Raw genomic sequence first — 12,633 nt, 5'->3', positions numbered from 1 at the left:
GTTGTCTTTGTTTCCCATAGCAACCAATCACGGTCCGGATTTCATTTCTTACACAGCTCTGGTAAAATGAAAGCTGCTCTGTGATTGGTTGCTATGGACACCAAAGACTTTCATAGCAACTGTTTCTTTCTGGGGTCACACAGACTTTTCTACAGAAAAAATAAATAAATTAAGAAAAACACTAAAAGTGTGTGATAAAAACACAAAACCGCAAGTGATGGGGGAAGGGGAATCACAGACCCAACCTAAGTTAGAGGACAGACCCCACAGGGAGAGAGGCGTGGTCTCTTTCGATGTACATGGAGCCTTTCAGCTGACTATGATCCGGTCTAATCACCTTAAAGGGGTTGTCCAGGACAGAAATCTTCAAAGTGTTTCCGAGGATAAACGTCTCTATGTCACCAGACTTCCTAATATCCAGCGCTGCCTTCCTGTCGCTTCCTCTGGTCTTTGTTGACAAGTTGCTGGCGAGACGTCACAACTACAGAACGTGACCACTGCAGCCAATCACCAGACTGATGCCGACCTCAGTGATTGGCTGTAGTGGTCACAAGTTGTGGCATCACTGCTGCAGCCTCTTGACAGGACGGGAAGCAATGACAGACAGGCAGCTCGGAAGTATCGGGGGGTGAGGAAAACACAGTTTATTATTATTTTCACTGGGCAAGCCTACGGAAATAGAAAACTTAATAATAGAAAAACCCTTTAAAAAGTTGAAAAAATACTCGCCTCCATACTTCATAAACAGCCAGTCACTGTACATCCTATTAGGCCGTACAGATGTGGGATCACTGCAGCCAGTCTATGATCACATTGGTCACTGCTATGGCTAGTGATTGGCTGCAGCGGTTACATTGTAAAATGGTTAAACAAAACTGCCTACACACCTTCTTATAAGAGACAGACTAAATATTATGCATTTTCTTTATGTTGCTGCCATGTTGGCGTTCCATTATGTTGGTCTTGTTGCACATAGTACAGGCTCTTGTTGCACATAGTACAGGCTCTTTTTGCACATAGTACAGACTCTTGTTGCTCTCATGTTATGTGTATGGTCCGAGCGGAAGTGACGGGGAACTGTGCAGAGATGGCGCTCGGCCTTGTGGCTCCAAATGGTATTACTGTGTGACTGCGTAGGTGACCCCTTGAACATCGGATGTTTCCTGCTACTCAGGATCAGTCATAGGGGGCACACAAAGCAGGCGGGAGCTGTGCACATCAGTAGTTATGGTGTGCAGCCTTAGGTCACTTACAGAGGGAACATAACCTCTGTGACTGACCCTGGCAGGTCCAAGGAGGCATTCATCCTATGGGCTTCAGTGAGCGTGCATGTAATATATGGTATCAGTATAGATCCCTTCATACTTCCCAGGTGCAAGAAATGATGTATTTATATAATACAAGGTGTTAGTTGTTGTTAGTTCCACACTGAAATCTTACCACTCCTATGTTTTCCACAGAGCGTGGATAGCTCAGTCAGTAGAGCATCAGACTTTTAATCTGAGGGTCCAGGGTTCAAGTCCCCGTTTGGGCAGAATTGTTATTTAATAAAATTTCATGACATTTTTTTTCAAACAACTGCATGATATGTATGTAAGGTCACCTGCACAGTTTCCCATATTGTGGCATCCATACGCCACAGATTACACCGTCCCTTTTTGGATCACCTTGGGGAAGACCCGGCTTTATACAGATTTCAGGTAAGTATAAATAACCCGAGGCTGATTCGTTAATTAGTCAGAAGTCACATTGGTTAGTTTTTGTCAAGGATTAGAAAAAAATGTCTGTTCCACACTAGTCCAGAGTTGTGTCCGGAGCCGCCAGCCTGATTTTTATTTTTTTTCTGAACAACTTTTCGAAAGTCACAAACAGAGAACATGGTTTATGGACACATTGAAAACCCATAAAGAACTGTCTAGAAATTTCTGGATGGTGCAAAAACCCGATTAAGTCTGGTATTACTGCTCAGCTCTATTGAAGAGAATAGGGCCTAGCTGCAATACCACAAACAACCTGTTCACAGGGGTGGCGCTGTTTTTTGTAACTCCGAAAAATTGCTATAAACTAGTAGTTGCATTTTTGAGACTGAATCATGTGGTTATAATAGATGTGCTTTCCTATTTTGTGGAGGTGGGAGATCTGACTTGTCTGCAGGCTGACGATGAAAGAAGTGGCCAATCTATTTTTTTTTCTCTCTGTTTTCTAAAAGCCACAACATTTTTATTTCTCCATCCGCGTTGCTGTATGAGAGCTCATCTCTTGCGGGACGAGATTTAGTGTTGTATGATAGCATTCATTTTGCCATAAAATATACTGAATAGTGGGGAAAATTCCAAGTAATGAAAAAGTTTTGATTCCGCCATTGTTATTTGAGTTTTGATTTTTTGGCGTTCAAGTTGCTGTAAAAATGACCTGATAACTTTCTTCTACTTGTCAGTGCGATCATCGTGATGTCACATTTTATATAGTTGTTTTACTGTAAAAAAAAAAAATCAAACTGCTTTAAATAAAAATATCTTGTTTCAGCCATCATATTCTGAAAGCCATAACTTTTATTTTTTGGGTTGTTAGAGTTGTACGAGGTCTTGTTTTTTTCGGGGCGAGGTGTAGTCTATATTGTACCATTTTGGGGTCCATATGACTTTCTGTAGGTGGTGATTTCCCGTTCTATATCCTGTCCTGAACCTTTGCTATATAATCAATAACTCAAGTTTTGGGAAAATAATACAGATGTTTAATGACAAGAAAAATAAGATAATAATAAGGCAATTCAATCAACAATTTCACAATAGAACCTTTCTTCAATGTCCTCTAATTAGAGAAAATACAAATACGATTATAAGTATACTTAGCAATGATCCTTCATGGCAGAGAGAGAGAGAGAGAGATAGTCTTGACTCTACTTCATTTATACTAAAAATTTCACATCCACACCCACATACAACCCACGACTCCGCCCTTCTTCTCCGGTATCTTCTGTGGCAAATATCCAATCATCTTCAGGGTAGTATGAGCATTGTCATTGGCTGCATTGGTCAACACCTTCCTGCAGATGGCACTCTTGTACTTCTGGAAGAAAGTCCTTGTGTAGGTTCAACTCCATTTGGGCTGGCTCCAAGATGTTCATCAAAAGCATTGTGCACCAATATACATATCCATAGGCTGAAGACAGGATGTCTACCTCAGGAGCAATGGTATACAATTCAAATCCACAGGGGCAGTGTACATATGTAGATTACACTAGGACACAAAAACAGGATCTGTATTCAAGTTCACCACAGAAGGTGTGTGTACCTGTATCATCCAGGAGGCTGGAGGGCCTATACTCATTCCATATGTAGATGCAACCTTTACTTTATCACTAAAACAAAGGACATCACACAAAGAACACCGGCCTTTTCGCCTAGCAGGTTCACAACCTTGTACCTAGTCTCTCTTGATAGAGTCCTGGAAATATCCAGCACTCAAAGTTCAGTCATTCCTATGATATATATATATATATTGTACCTGTTGGCCTCCAACACTTTCGTATCTGTTTTAATTCCACTTTATTTTGGGAGGTGACATGACCCCTCCCCCAACCTCCCCTGCAATTCTGCCATTTAGATTTTTTTTTCTTCGGTTTCGGCTTGTAGCATTTGGGATAAAAATATTTTATTAGTTCAGATATTTAGAAACCCAGCAATACCCAATGTGCTAATTTTTTTACATATTTGTAAAAGGGGAGTGATTTTATTTTTATCAGTCCCCTTTGGGGACTTGGACCTGCGATTGCTTAATACTCACCTCTATACAGGCAGCCTCTGTACATCCTATTCTGGACGCACAGATGGGCATGATCTTATTTTTATCAGTCCCCTTAGGGGACTTAAACCTGCAATTGCTTAATATTCGCCTCCATAAATAGGAAACAGCCCATCTCTGTACATCCTATTTTGGCCGTACAGACGTGTGATCACTACTGTCAGTCTCCAGTCACATTGGTTACTGCTGTGGCTAGTGATTGGCTGCAGTGGTTACATTGTAAAAGGGCTTAAAAAAAACCTGTCTATGCACCTTCTTATAAGAGACCGTGGTTGCATTCACTCTTTGGAAGTGCTCAGAGGCTAATGGAAGCGAGTTAGGTCCAGCCTGAAATAGTCCTAAATCTTTAGTTCAGGGTTCGAGTACCTTTTCAGGCTGAAACTTTTAATAAAATTGAATAAAAAATGTTGAAATGACTCCATGATATATAGGTGATATAATATAATATACAGCACAACAGGCCTAATATTATGGGAGGAGGCTCAGCATGGAGGACTAGCGGTGATCTCCTCTGATGGTGCCACAGCTAGGTCACCTGTACAGTTCCTTACATTGTGGCCTCTATAGGGCCACAGATTACAACATCCCTTTTCGACCACCTGATGGACCTGGTATTACACAGGATGCGGGTGTCTATAAATGATCGGAGAGGCCGAGCCCAGAGATAGTATTCTCTCACTATCTGGCATTATTATGAGATCATGGTAAGTTGGTATTTAGTCACTACTTTGTGTTATTCTGCGCTCATGGTATAACGGTATTATATCAGTGCATAAACCCCCTCCCCTCCCCCAGCCTGGGGAGCTTTTCTTTCTGCCATTACAGACTTAGGAGAGGGGTGTTATTAGCATATCCACTCCCAGAATCCTTTGCTCGCACAGCCCCCTAATGACTTTGTCTCTCCTCAGTGTAGACAGAGCCCCAGATCCGGAGGCCGCAGCTCCTCACAGATGGCCTCCAGCTTTGCGCAGTGGCAGTATCATAGCCCATGAGGTTTATCCGAGGCGTGATTATTGCTAGTTGAAAACTTTTCCCAATACCCCGCCATGAGGGCTCGTAGTACAGTCAGCATGGCAATTTTTGACAGTATCCCAGGAGACTGAATAGGTGGTTAATGTTAGAAGAGGTGTTTATTGGAGATAATTACTTGTATACAGTTGTATTGGAGCCGTATGTTACATGTGGGGCTGAGAATTATAAGTGACATTTCACTTCCCTGAGGACAAGAGAATCAGCAAAGAAATGTGCGGGATCAATTACAGGATTACTATCTAGTCAGCTGCTTCCCCGGAGATTTCTCCATATGGAGTCATGCTTTAGTTGTTTTTGTTATTATGTGTTCATGGTATGGCGGTAATAAAGTCATTGTTTGGTGTTTCTATATTTTCATGGTTTGGCGGTATTCAAAAACTTTTTGCTGTTATATTATGTTCATGGTATAGCGATATTCAGTCACTATGTGATACTATTATGTGTCTATGATACAGTGCTATTCATTCACTATTATTAGTTGTTATCATTATAAGTCCCTGATGGTGTCCTGTAATGGGGGTCCTCAGGGGAGATGAATGTATATAAAGGGAATAGATTATGAAGCATTTGCTCCATGTGCTGCACAGCACTCTTGTCAGCACTCTGTCAGCATTCTGTCAGCACTCTGTCAGCACTCTATCAGCACTCTTGTCAGCACTCTTGTCAGCACTCTGTCAGCACTCTGTCAGCACTCTTGTCAGCACTCTTGTCAGCATTCTGTCAGCATTCTGTCAGCACTCTGTCAGCACACTTGTCAGCACTCTGTCAGCATTCTGTCAGCTCTCTGTCAGCACTCGGTCAGCACTCTTGTCAGCATTCTGTCAGCACTCTGTCAGCACTCTTGTCAGCACTCTTTCAGCACTCTTGTCAGCACTCTGTCAGCACTCTTGTCAGCATTCTGTCAGCATTCTGTCAGCACTCTGTCAGCACTCTTGTCAGCATTCTGTCAGCATTCTGTCAGCACTCTGTCAGCACACTTGTCAGCACTCTGTCAGCATTCTGTCAGCTCTCTGTCAGCACTCGGTCAGCACTCTTGTCAGCATTCTGTCAGCACTCTGTCAGCACTCTTGTCAGCACTCTTTCAGCACTCTTGTCAGCACTCTGTCAGCACTCTTGTCAGCATTCTGTCAGCACTCTGTCAGCACTCTTGTCAGCATTCTGTCAGCATTCTGTCAGCACTCTGTCAGCACACTTGTCAGCACTCTGTCAGCATTCTGTCAGCTCTCTGTCAGCACTCGGTCAGCACTCTTGTCAGCATTCTGTCAGCACTCTGTCAGCACTCTTGTCAGCACTCTTTCAGCACTCTTGTCAGCACTCTGTCAGCACTCTTGTCAGCATTCTGTCAGCACTCTGTCAGCATTCTGTCAGCACTCTTGTCAGCATTCTGTCAGCACTCTGTCAGCATTCTGTCAGCACTCTTGTCAGCATTCTGTCAGCACTCTTGTCAGCATTCTGTCAGCACTCTGTCAGCACTCTGTCAGCATTCTGTCAGCACTCTGTCAGCATTCTGTCAGCACTCTTGTCAGCATTCTGTCAGCACTCTTGTCAGCATTCTGTCAGCACTCTGTCAGCATTCTGTCAGCACTCTTGTCAGCATTCTGTCAGCACTCTTGTCAGCATTCTGTCAGCACTCTGTCAGCACTCTGTCAGCGCTGTCAGCACTCTGTCAGCACTCTGTCAGCACTCTTGTCAGCACTCTGTCAGCGCTGTCAGCACTCTGTCAGCACTCTTGTCAGCACTCTGTCAGCACTCTGTCAGCACTGTCAGCACTCTGTCAGCACTCTTGTCAGCACTCTTGTCAGCACTCTTGTCAGCACTCTTGTCAGCACTCTGTCAGCACTATTGTCAGCACTCTGTCAGCACTCTTGTCAGCACTCTGTCAGCACTATTGTCAGCACTCTGTCAGCACTCTTGTCAGCACTCTGTCAGCACTCTGCTATTGTCCGCACTCTGCCACATAAAGGGGCTGTGATACTGTTACATAATCTATTGCCTTTATATACATTCTTCTCCCCTGAGGAGTCTCCCGTTACAGGTTGATGAAATGCGTATGGAGGGTTTGTACAAGGACATTATTAGAGGGATAGGTCGCACTCGGGCACTGTCCTTGTCAGGACGGGGAGATATTGCATTGGGCACGACAGGGAACGTAGCTTTACCTGTCTGACTTTATTTCCCTTTTCTCCCTCCTGTGTGATGTTTTTGCTGATTGAAAACTTCTAATGGTAAGATCCAACTATTTTATAATTGAGGACAAGTTCACTTTGTCACTTTATATCTGTATATGTCATTGTGAGATATTGGTACCCATATTTTAATCTTGAATATTAAAAGTGAGATTTTATTTACCAAATCTGATCCGGCTTACCCCTACTTAAATTCATTGGATTCTTGTACCCCTAGTGGGCTTTGCTAACCTGATAGCATCCTCCCACCACCACCAATTAATTAACCCTCCGTCAGGGGCATCTGATCTGACAGGCGCAGCTCACTCAGTTTCATTTCTCTATTTTCAGTGGTTTGTCTGGGAAACACCCTCCTCCCAGTACCTTCCTAACTTTAAAGGCTGTGTGAAACCTGAGAAGCCTCTTGTGCTGCAGAGCTTCAGGAGATCAGATATCAGCCCCTGAATGCGTCACACCTTTGACGGTTAGTATTTGCTGTTTTTATTCATCCCAATTGTTTTTTTAGCTTGTTTTATGAATAGCTAGTGCTAAATTTGTGGATTTGTCATAGAAGGTTTTGTTAGAAATAAGAGTGTGCTTCTCAGGCACATGGCGCCCTAACACATATTCTCTCTCTTGCTTCAGCTTTTCTTCTGAAATGGCGAGGAGAATATTTGACTTGTCAAATGCCCTTCATGTTGAGCAAGTGCAAAATATACTGCTTGATGATGATGAGACAGACCCCTTACAGCTAGAAGATTTAGGGGAAGAAAGTGACATTGATTCAGAAGATGATGTGGAAGAATGTCCAGATGTGTCTGATACAGATCAAGATGGAGAGAGTGCGGAGGATGCTCAAGACATAGAAACATATTATTTGGGCAAAGATAAAACAACAAAATGGATAAAAAAGCCACCCCCTAAACGTTCTCACACACGCTCGCATAACATTTTGAGCCACCTTCCAGGTGTCATAGGAACTGCAAGGAATGGAATGCTAAAAATGAAATGGAATGCTGGAACTGTTTATTCACTGATGACATTCTGGTCACAATTGTGACATATACAAATCAGTACATGGACACCATAAGGGACAGTTTCATTAGAAAGCGAGATGTCAACCCTATTGATGTAATTGAACTGAGGGCGTTTATTGGTTTGCTATATCTTGCAGGCGCCTATAGGGCAAACCGACAGAGTTTGGAGGAGCTCTGGGGTAGAGATGGGGACGGCATTGAGAAATTTTCCTTGGTAATGAATAGAAAGAGATTCAAAATTATAATGCGGTGTCCTCGTTTTGACGACAGAAGTACCAGAACTGAGCGAAAAAAATTCGGGAGATATTTGAAAAATTTGTCCAAACCTGTCAAAAAAGCTATTGTCTAGGTCAAAATGTCACTATTGATGAAATGCTCCCGGGATTTCGTGGTAGATGTGGCTTTCGGCAATATATCCCATCTAAACCAAACAAATATGGGCTAAAAAATGTTTCCCTTGCTGACTCCAGGATTACTTCTACCTACAATATGGAAGTTTATGCGGGGAAACAGCCAGCAGGTCCATATTGTGTAAGCAACACACCGAGTGAGGTGGGAAAGCGAATGGCTGAGCCTTTGTATGGTTCGGGGAGGAATATAACTGCAGATAACTGGTTTACTGATGTGGGTTTGATTGATTTTTTGAAATCCAAAAATATATCATATGTGGGTGCTGTGCGAAGAAATAAAACACAATTGCCGCCACAGTTTATCAATGTGAAAGGGAGAGAACAATACCACAGTATGTTTGGATTTAGTGATGGGAAAGTTTTAGTGTCCTATGTCCCACGCAAGAACTAAAATGTTATTCTTGTATCCTCTCTTCATGATGATGATGATGATGTGATCGATCCTCGGTCTGAAGCACAAAATAAGCCGGAAATGATAACGTTTTACAACGAAACCAAGGGTGGTGTAGACCCTGCAGATCAGATGTGTGCTACTCTCAGCGTGTGTAGAAATGCCAGGCGCTGGCCAATGGTAATTTTTTTCACTATGCTAAATGTGGCAGGAATAAATTCTCTCGTTATTTACATAGGAAACCAGCTGGGATCACAGCGTAGAAGACTCTATCTAAATCATTGGCTCATGAACTGGTCATTGCAGAGCTTCGCAGAAGAAGTGTGAAAACAATTGGAATACCCTCTAGCATGCAAATGCAGCTGAGAAAATTTCGCACAGAACATGAACGCGAAGAATCACCAGCTCCCCCACCACCCAAAAGGCAGAGATGCAACACCTGCACAGGACTCAGGAGACTCTCAAATTATGCATGGAAAAATTGCAAAAATGCTATTTGCCTGTCTCATGCAGAAATGATCTGCAAATCATGCTCATTGCTCTGCAAGTGTACTTTTACAGGTGAACCGCTAACATCTGATAGTAACTGATTTTGAGTACAGTACTATTTCAGCAACCTTATAATTTATTTTGCTTATCTAAATTTTATGTTTACTAATAGTTTTTGAAGAAAACTGTCGGGTTTGTTTTGCAAGTAGCAAAATGTGTGCACTTTGAAACATATTACTTTTCTGGTTAGTAAACATTTTTTTTTCCACCTGATTATGTGGATTCTCATTTATTACATTCCTATTAAGGTAACTGATCACTTTTAGAGCATTGAAATTTAAAAAAAAGGAAAATATAGCCAATTTTCTAGCCTGTGCCCCTAAACTCGTTATGAAACATATTGCCCCTGACGGAGGGTTAAAAGTCCCTTATGGCATTCTCCACTCAACCCCTCCAATCAGGGGTGGATTAAGAGTAGCAAGGGCCCCGGGCAGATTAGAAGGCACGGGCCCCCCCCACCTGATTTATCACGTGACATGTCACATGATCCCCTGTGATAGATCATGTGATAGTTCACGGGAAATTAATTTGGCACAATATTAATTGTGCTGCCTCATCTGAGAGCAGAACAATATAGGGGCAGATACCCTGATTCCAGCGATGTGTCACTTTTTCAGCTGCTTGTTGTCATTTTGAGAAAATCACCGTTTTATCTGCTGCAGATCTAGCAGCTCTCTGAATGCTGCGCTCTGTATAGCCCCGCCCACACCACTGATTGGCAGCTTTCTGCCCATGCTCAGTGTACACAGAAATCTACTGATCAGTGATGGGGGTGGGGTCCTACAGAACTTACTAGTCATCTAGTGATAATTACCTTCTGACAAATCAATGATTTTATCAAAACAACACTAAGCAGCCCAGTAAGTGACACATTACTGGAATCAGTGCCTCTAACCCTACATTATGCTGCTCTCAGATTAGGTGGCAAAAACCTGATGACAGATTCCCTTTAAAGGAGCTGTAAACACAAAAAAAGTTTGTATTAAGAAAATACAAGCCATCTGTGAAATTAACTTTTTTTCATTGTTAATTCACATTAGACTGTATCTTCACCACTTTTGTCAGCAGGTCTTATTACAGACTCTGAATAGGGCAGCTCTCTCCCTCTCCCTCAGCAGAAAGTCACAGCATGGTTAAAAAACGGGATCTTTTATGATTTTCTCATAATAAATAAATAAATAAAAAAGGACATGCAAGTCCTCCAAACTATTTTCCGTTTCTCTATAGGGGAGGTCCTAAATCTTTCTTGTTCTTTAGTTGATCACATGTCAAAAAGGCAAAGCATTTACTATGAACTCGCTTAAAAAAATATACACTTGGAGAGTAATATCATCATCTGCATGTAAATATTCCTTGACTCTAAGGGCTCGCTCACACTGTCGTAGAACATGGCCGAATGCTATGTGATGTTTTATCGGATAGGACTCGGCCCTATGTTATACTATGGGAAAGTGCAGATCTGCTATTATTGGCATGAGAAAATAATCTCATTCGATATTCGGACCATGTGCACCCATACAAGTCTATGGGCGCACGTAAAACATTGGACTGCACTCGGATGTCATCCAAGTGCAGTCCGATGAACACTCACAGAGACTATGGAGAAGATGGAGAAATTAAGTTATCCATATCTGTGCTGCGAGAGAATCGGATCACACTCAGTTGAAGTTCTTGTGTCATTAGCATAATTGGCCCTATTCTCTTGCATGAGAGAATATATGGCTTAGTGAGTGGACCCTAAAACTGAATAGTAGTGACGGACAGGCACCTCACAAGCGGGATCCATGTAGCTCTCAGATGTCATGTAGGTAGGGCTTCATTCCATGGGGTAGGGCTTAATTTCAAGGTATATAAAAAAATGGACTTCAAATAAAAATTAAATGAACACAAAAAGCACTAATTGAATTATTTTTTTCGTATTTATGTTTGCAGCCCCTTTAAAAACCCTTTGAGGACCAAGGCACATATATGTCCCATAGTTTTAAACTGGAAAAAAATTTGATTGAATAAAATTTAAGGTCCTCGAAGGTTTAAGTAGGTCATAAATTCATATGAATACTTGCTCATACAATTGCACATGCCAAAAGATGAAGAAGAACAGAATCAAAAATATGACATTAAGTGGAGCACTTACAGGTATTCAAGGTGAAAGAGACCAGCAAAGGCATCGTCTCGAATGACAGTAAATGAGTTAGAATTCAGCAAGCTGAAAATGAAGACAGCAGGTTAGAAGCGAACCAGACTTTATGGTGCTCAGAATTAGTCAAGCAGAATTTATTGACTGCTCTTGCAAAGCACTGAGACTCCCGCTGTGTATAGATGGTGCCCTGCGGCCTCCCGCTGTGTATAGATGGCGCCGTGCGGCCTCCCGCTGTGTATAGATGGCACCGTATAGATGGCTATGTGCGGTCTCCTGCTGAGTATACGTGTATAGATGGCTACGTGCAGCCTCCTGCTGTGTATGGATGGTGCCGTGCGGCCTCCCGCTGTGTATAGATAGCGCCGTGCGGCCTCCCGCTGTGTATAGATGGCACCGTATAGATGGCTATGTGCGGCCTCCTGCTGAGTATACGTGTATAGATGGCTACGTGCGGCCTCCTGCTGTGTATAGATGGCACCGTATAGATGGCTATGTGCGGCCTCCTGCTGAGTATACGTGTATAGATGGCTACGTGCAGCCTCCTGCTGTGTATGGATGGTGCCGTGCGGCCTCCCGCTGTGTATAGATGGCTACGTGCGGTCTCCCGCTGTGTATAGATGGCGCCGTGCGGCCTCCTGCTGTGTATAGATGGCACCGTGCGGCCTCCCGCTGTGTATAGATGGCGCCGTGTGGCCTCCCGTTGTGTATAGATGGCACCGTATAGATGGCTACGTGCGGCCTCCTGCTGAGTATACGTGTATAGATGGCTACGTGCGGCCTCCTGCTGAGTATAGATGCCGCACGGCGTTCCCCCCAGAGACAGCAGGAGGCCGCACAGCACCATCTATACTCAGTGGGAGGCCGCACGTAGCCATCTATACACAGCAGGAGGCCGCACGGCGACATCTATACTCAGCGGGGGGCCGCACGTAGCCATCTATACACAGCGGGGGGAGCACGTAGCCATCTATAATGAATATCTGAGAAGAGCCCTAGAGAAGCAAGAACATTGGACAACCAAGAGGTGGTGGCCTCAAGTCAGGTGTAGTGTTCAACAGGGCAAGACTTTCTAACCTGCCCACACACACACACACACACACACACA

At 43.3% G+C, this 12,633-nt stretch overlaps 2 non-coding genes across 2 annotated transcripts; both read left to right on the top strand.

Annotated features, from left to right (window-relative positions):
• The first annotated feature begins 1,461 nt into the window (after positions 1-1,461).
• TRNAK-UUU (transfer RNA lysine (anticodon UUU)) lies at positions 1,462-1,534 on the top strand. Its single transcript has one exon. It is a non-coding gene; the product is annotated as a tRNA-Lys (tRNA).
• Positions 1,535-4,763: 3,229 nt separating this feature from the next.
• On the top strand, positions 4,764-4,903 carry LOC141168347 (U4 spliceosomal RNA). The gene has a single exon (XR_012252086.1). It is a non-coding gene; the product is annotated as a U4 spliceosomal RNA (small nuclear RNA).
• The last annotated feature ends 7,730 nt before the right edge of the window (positions 4,904-12,633 follow it).

The sequence above is a fragment of the Phyllobates terribilis genome, unplaced genomic scaffold (assembly GCF_046119375.1).
Source record: "Phyllobates terribilis strain yellow unplaced genomic scaffold, ASM4611937v1 Scaffold_11__3_contigs__length_659146591, whole genome shotgun sequence".
Taxonomy (NCBI): Eukaryota; Metazoa; Chordata; class Amphibia; order Anura; family Dendrobatidae; genus Phyllobates; species Phyllobates terribilis.
This window is presented reverse-complemented; position numbering and strand designations above follow the sequence as displayed.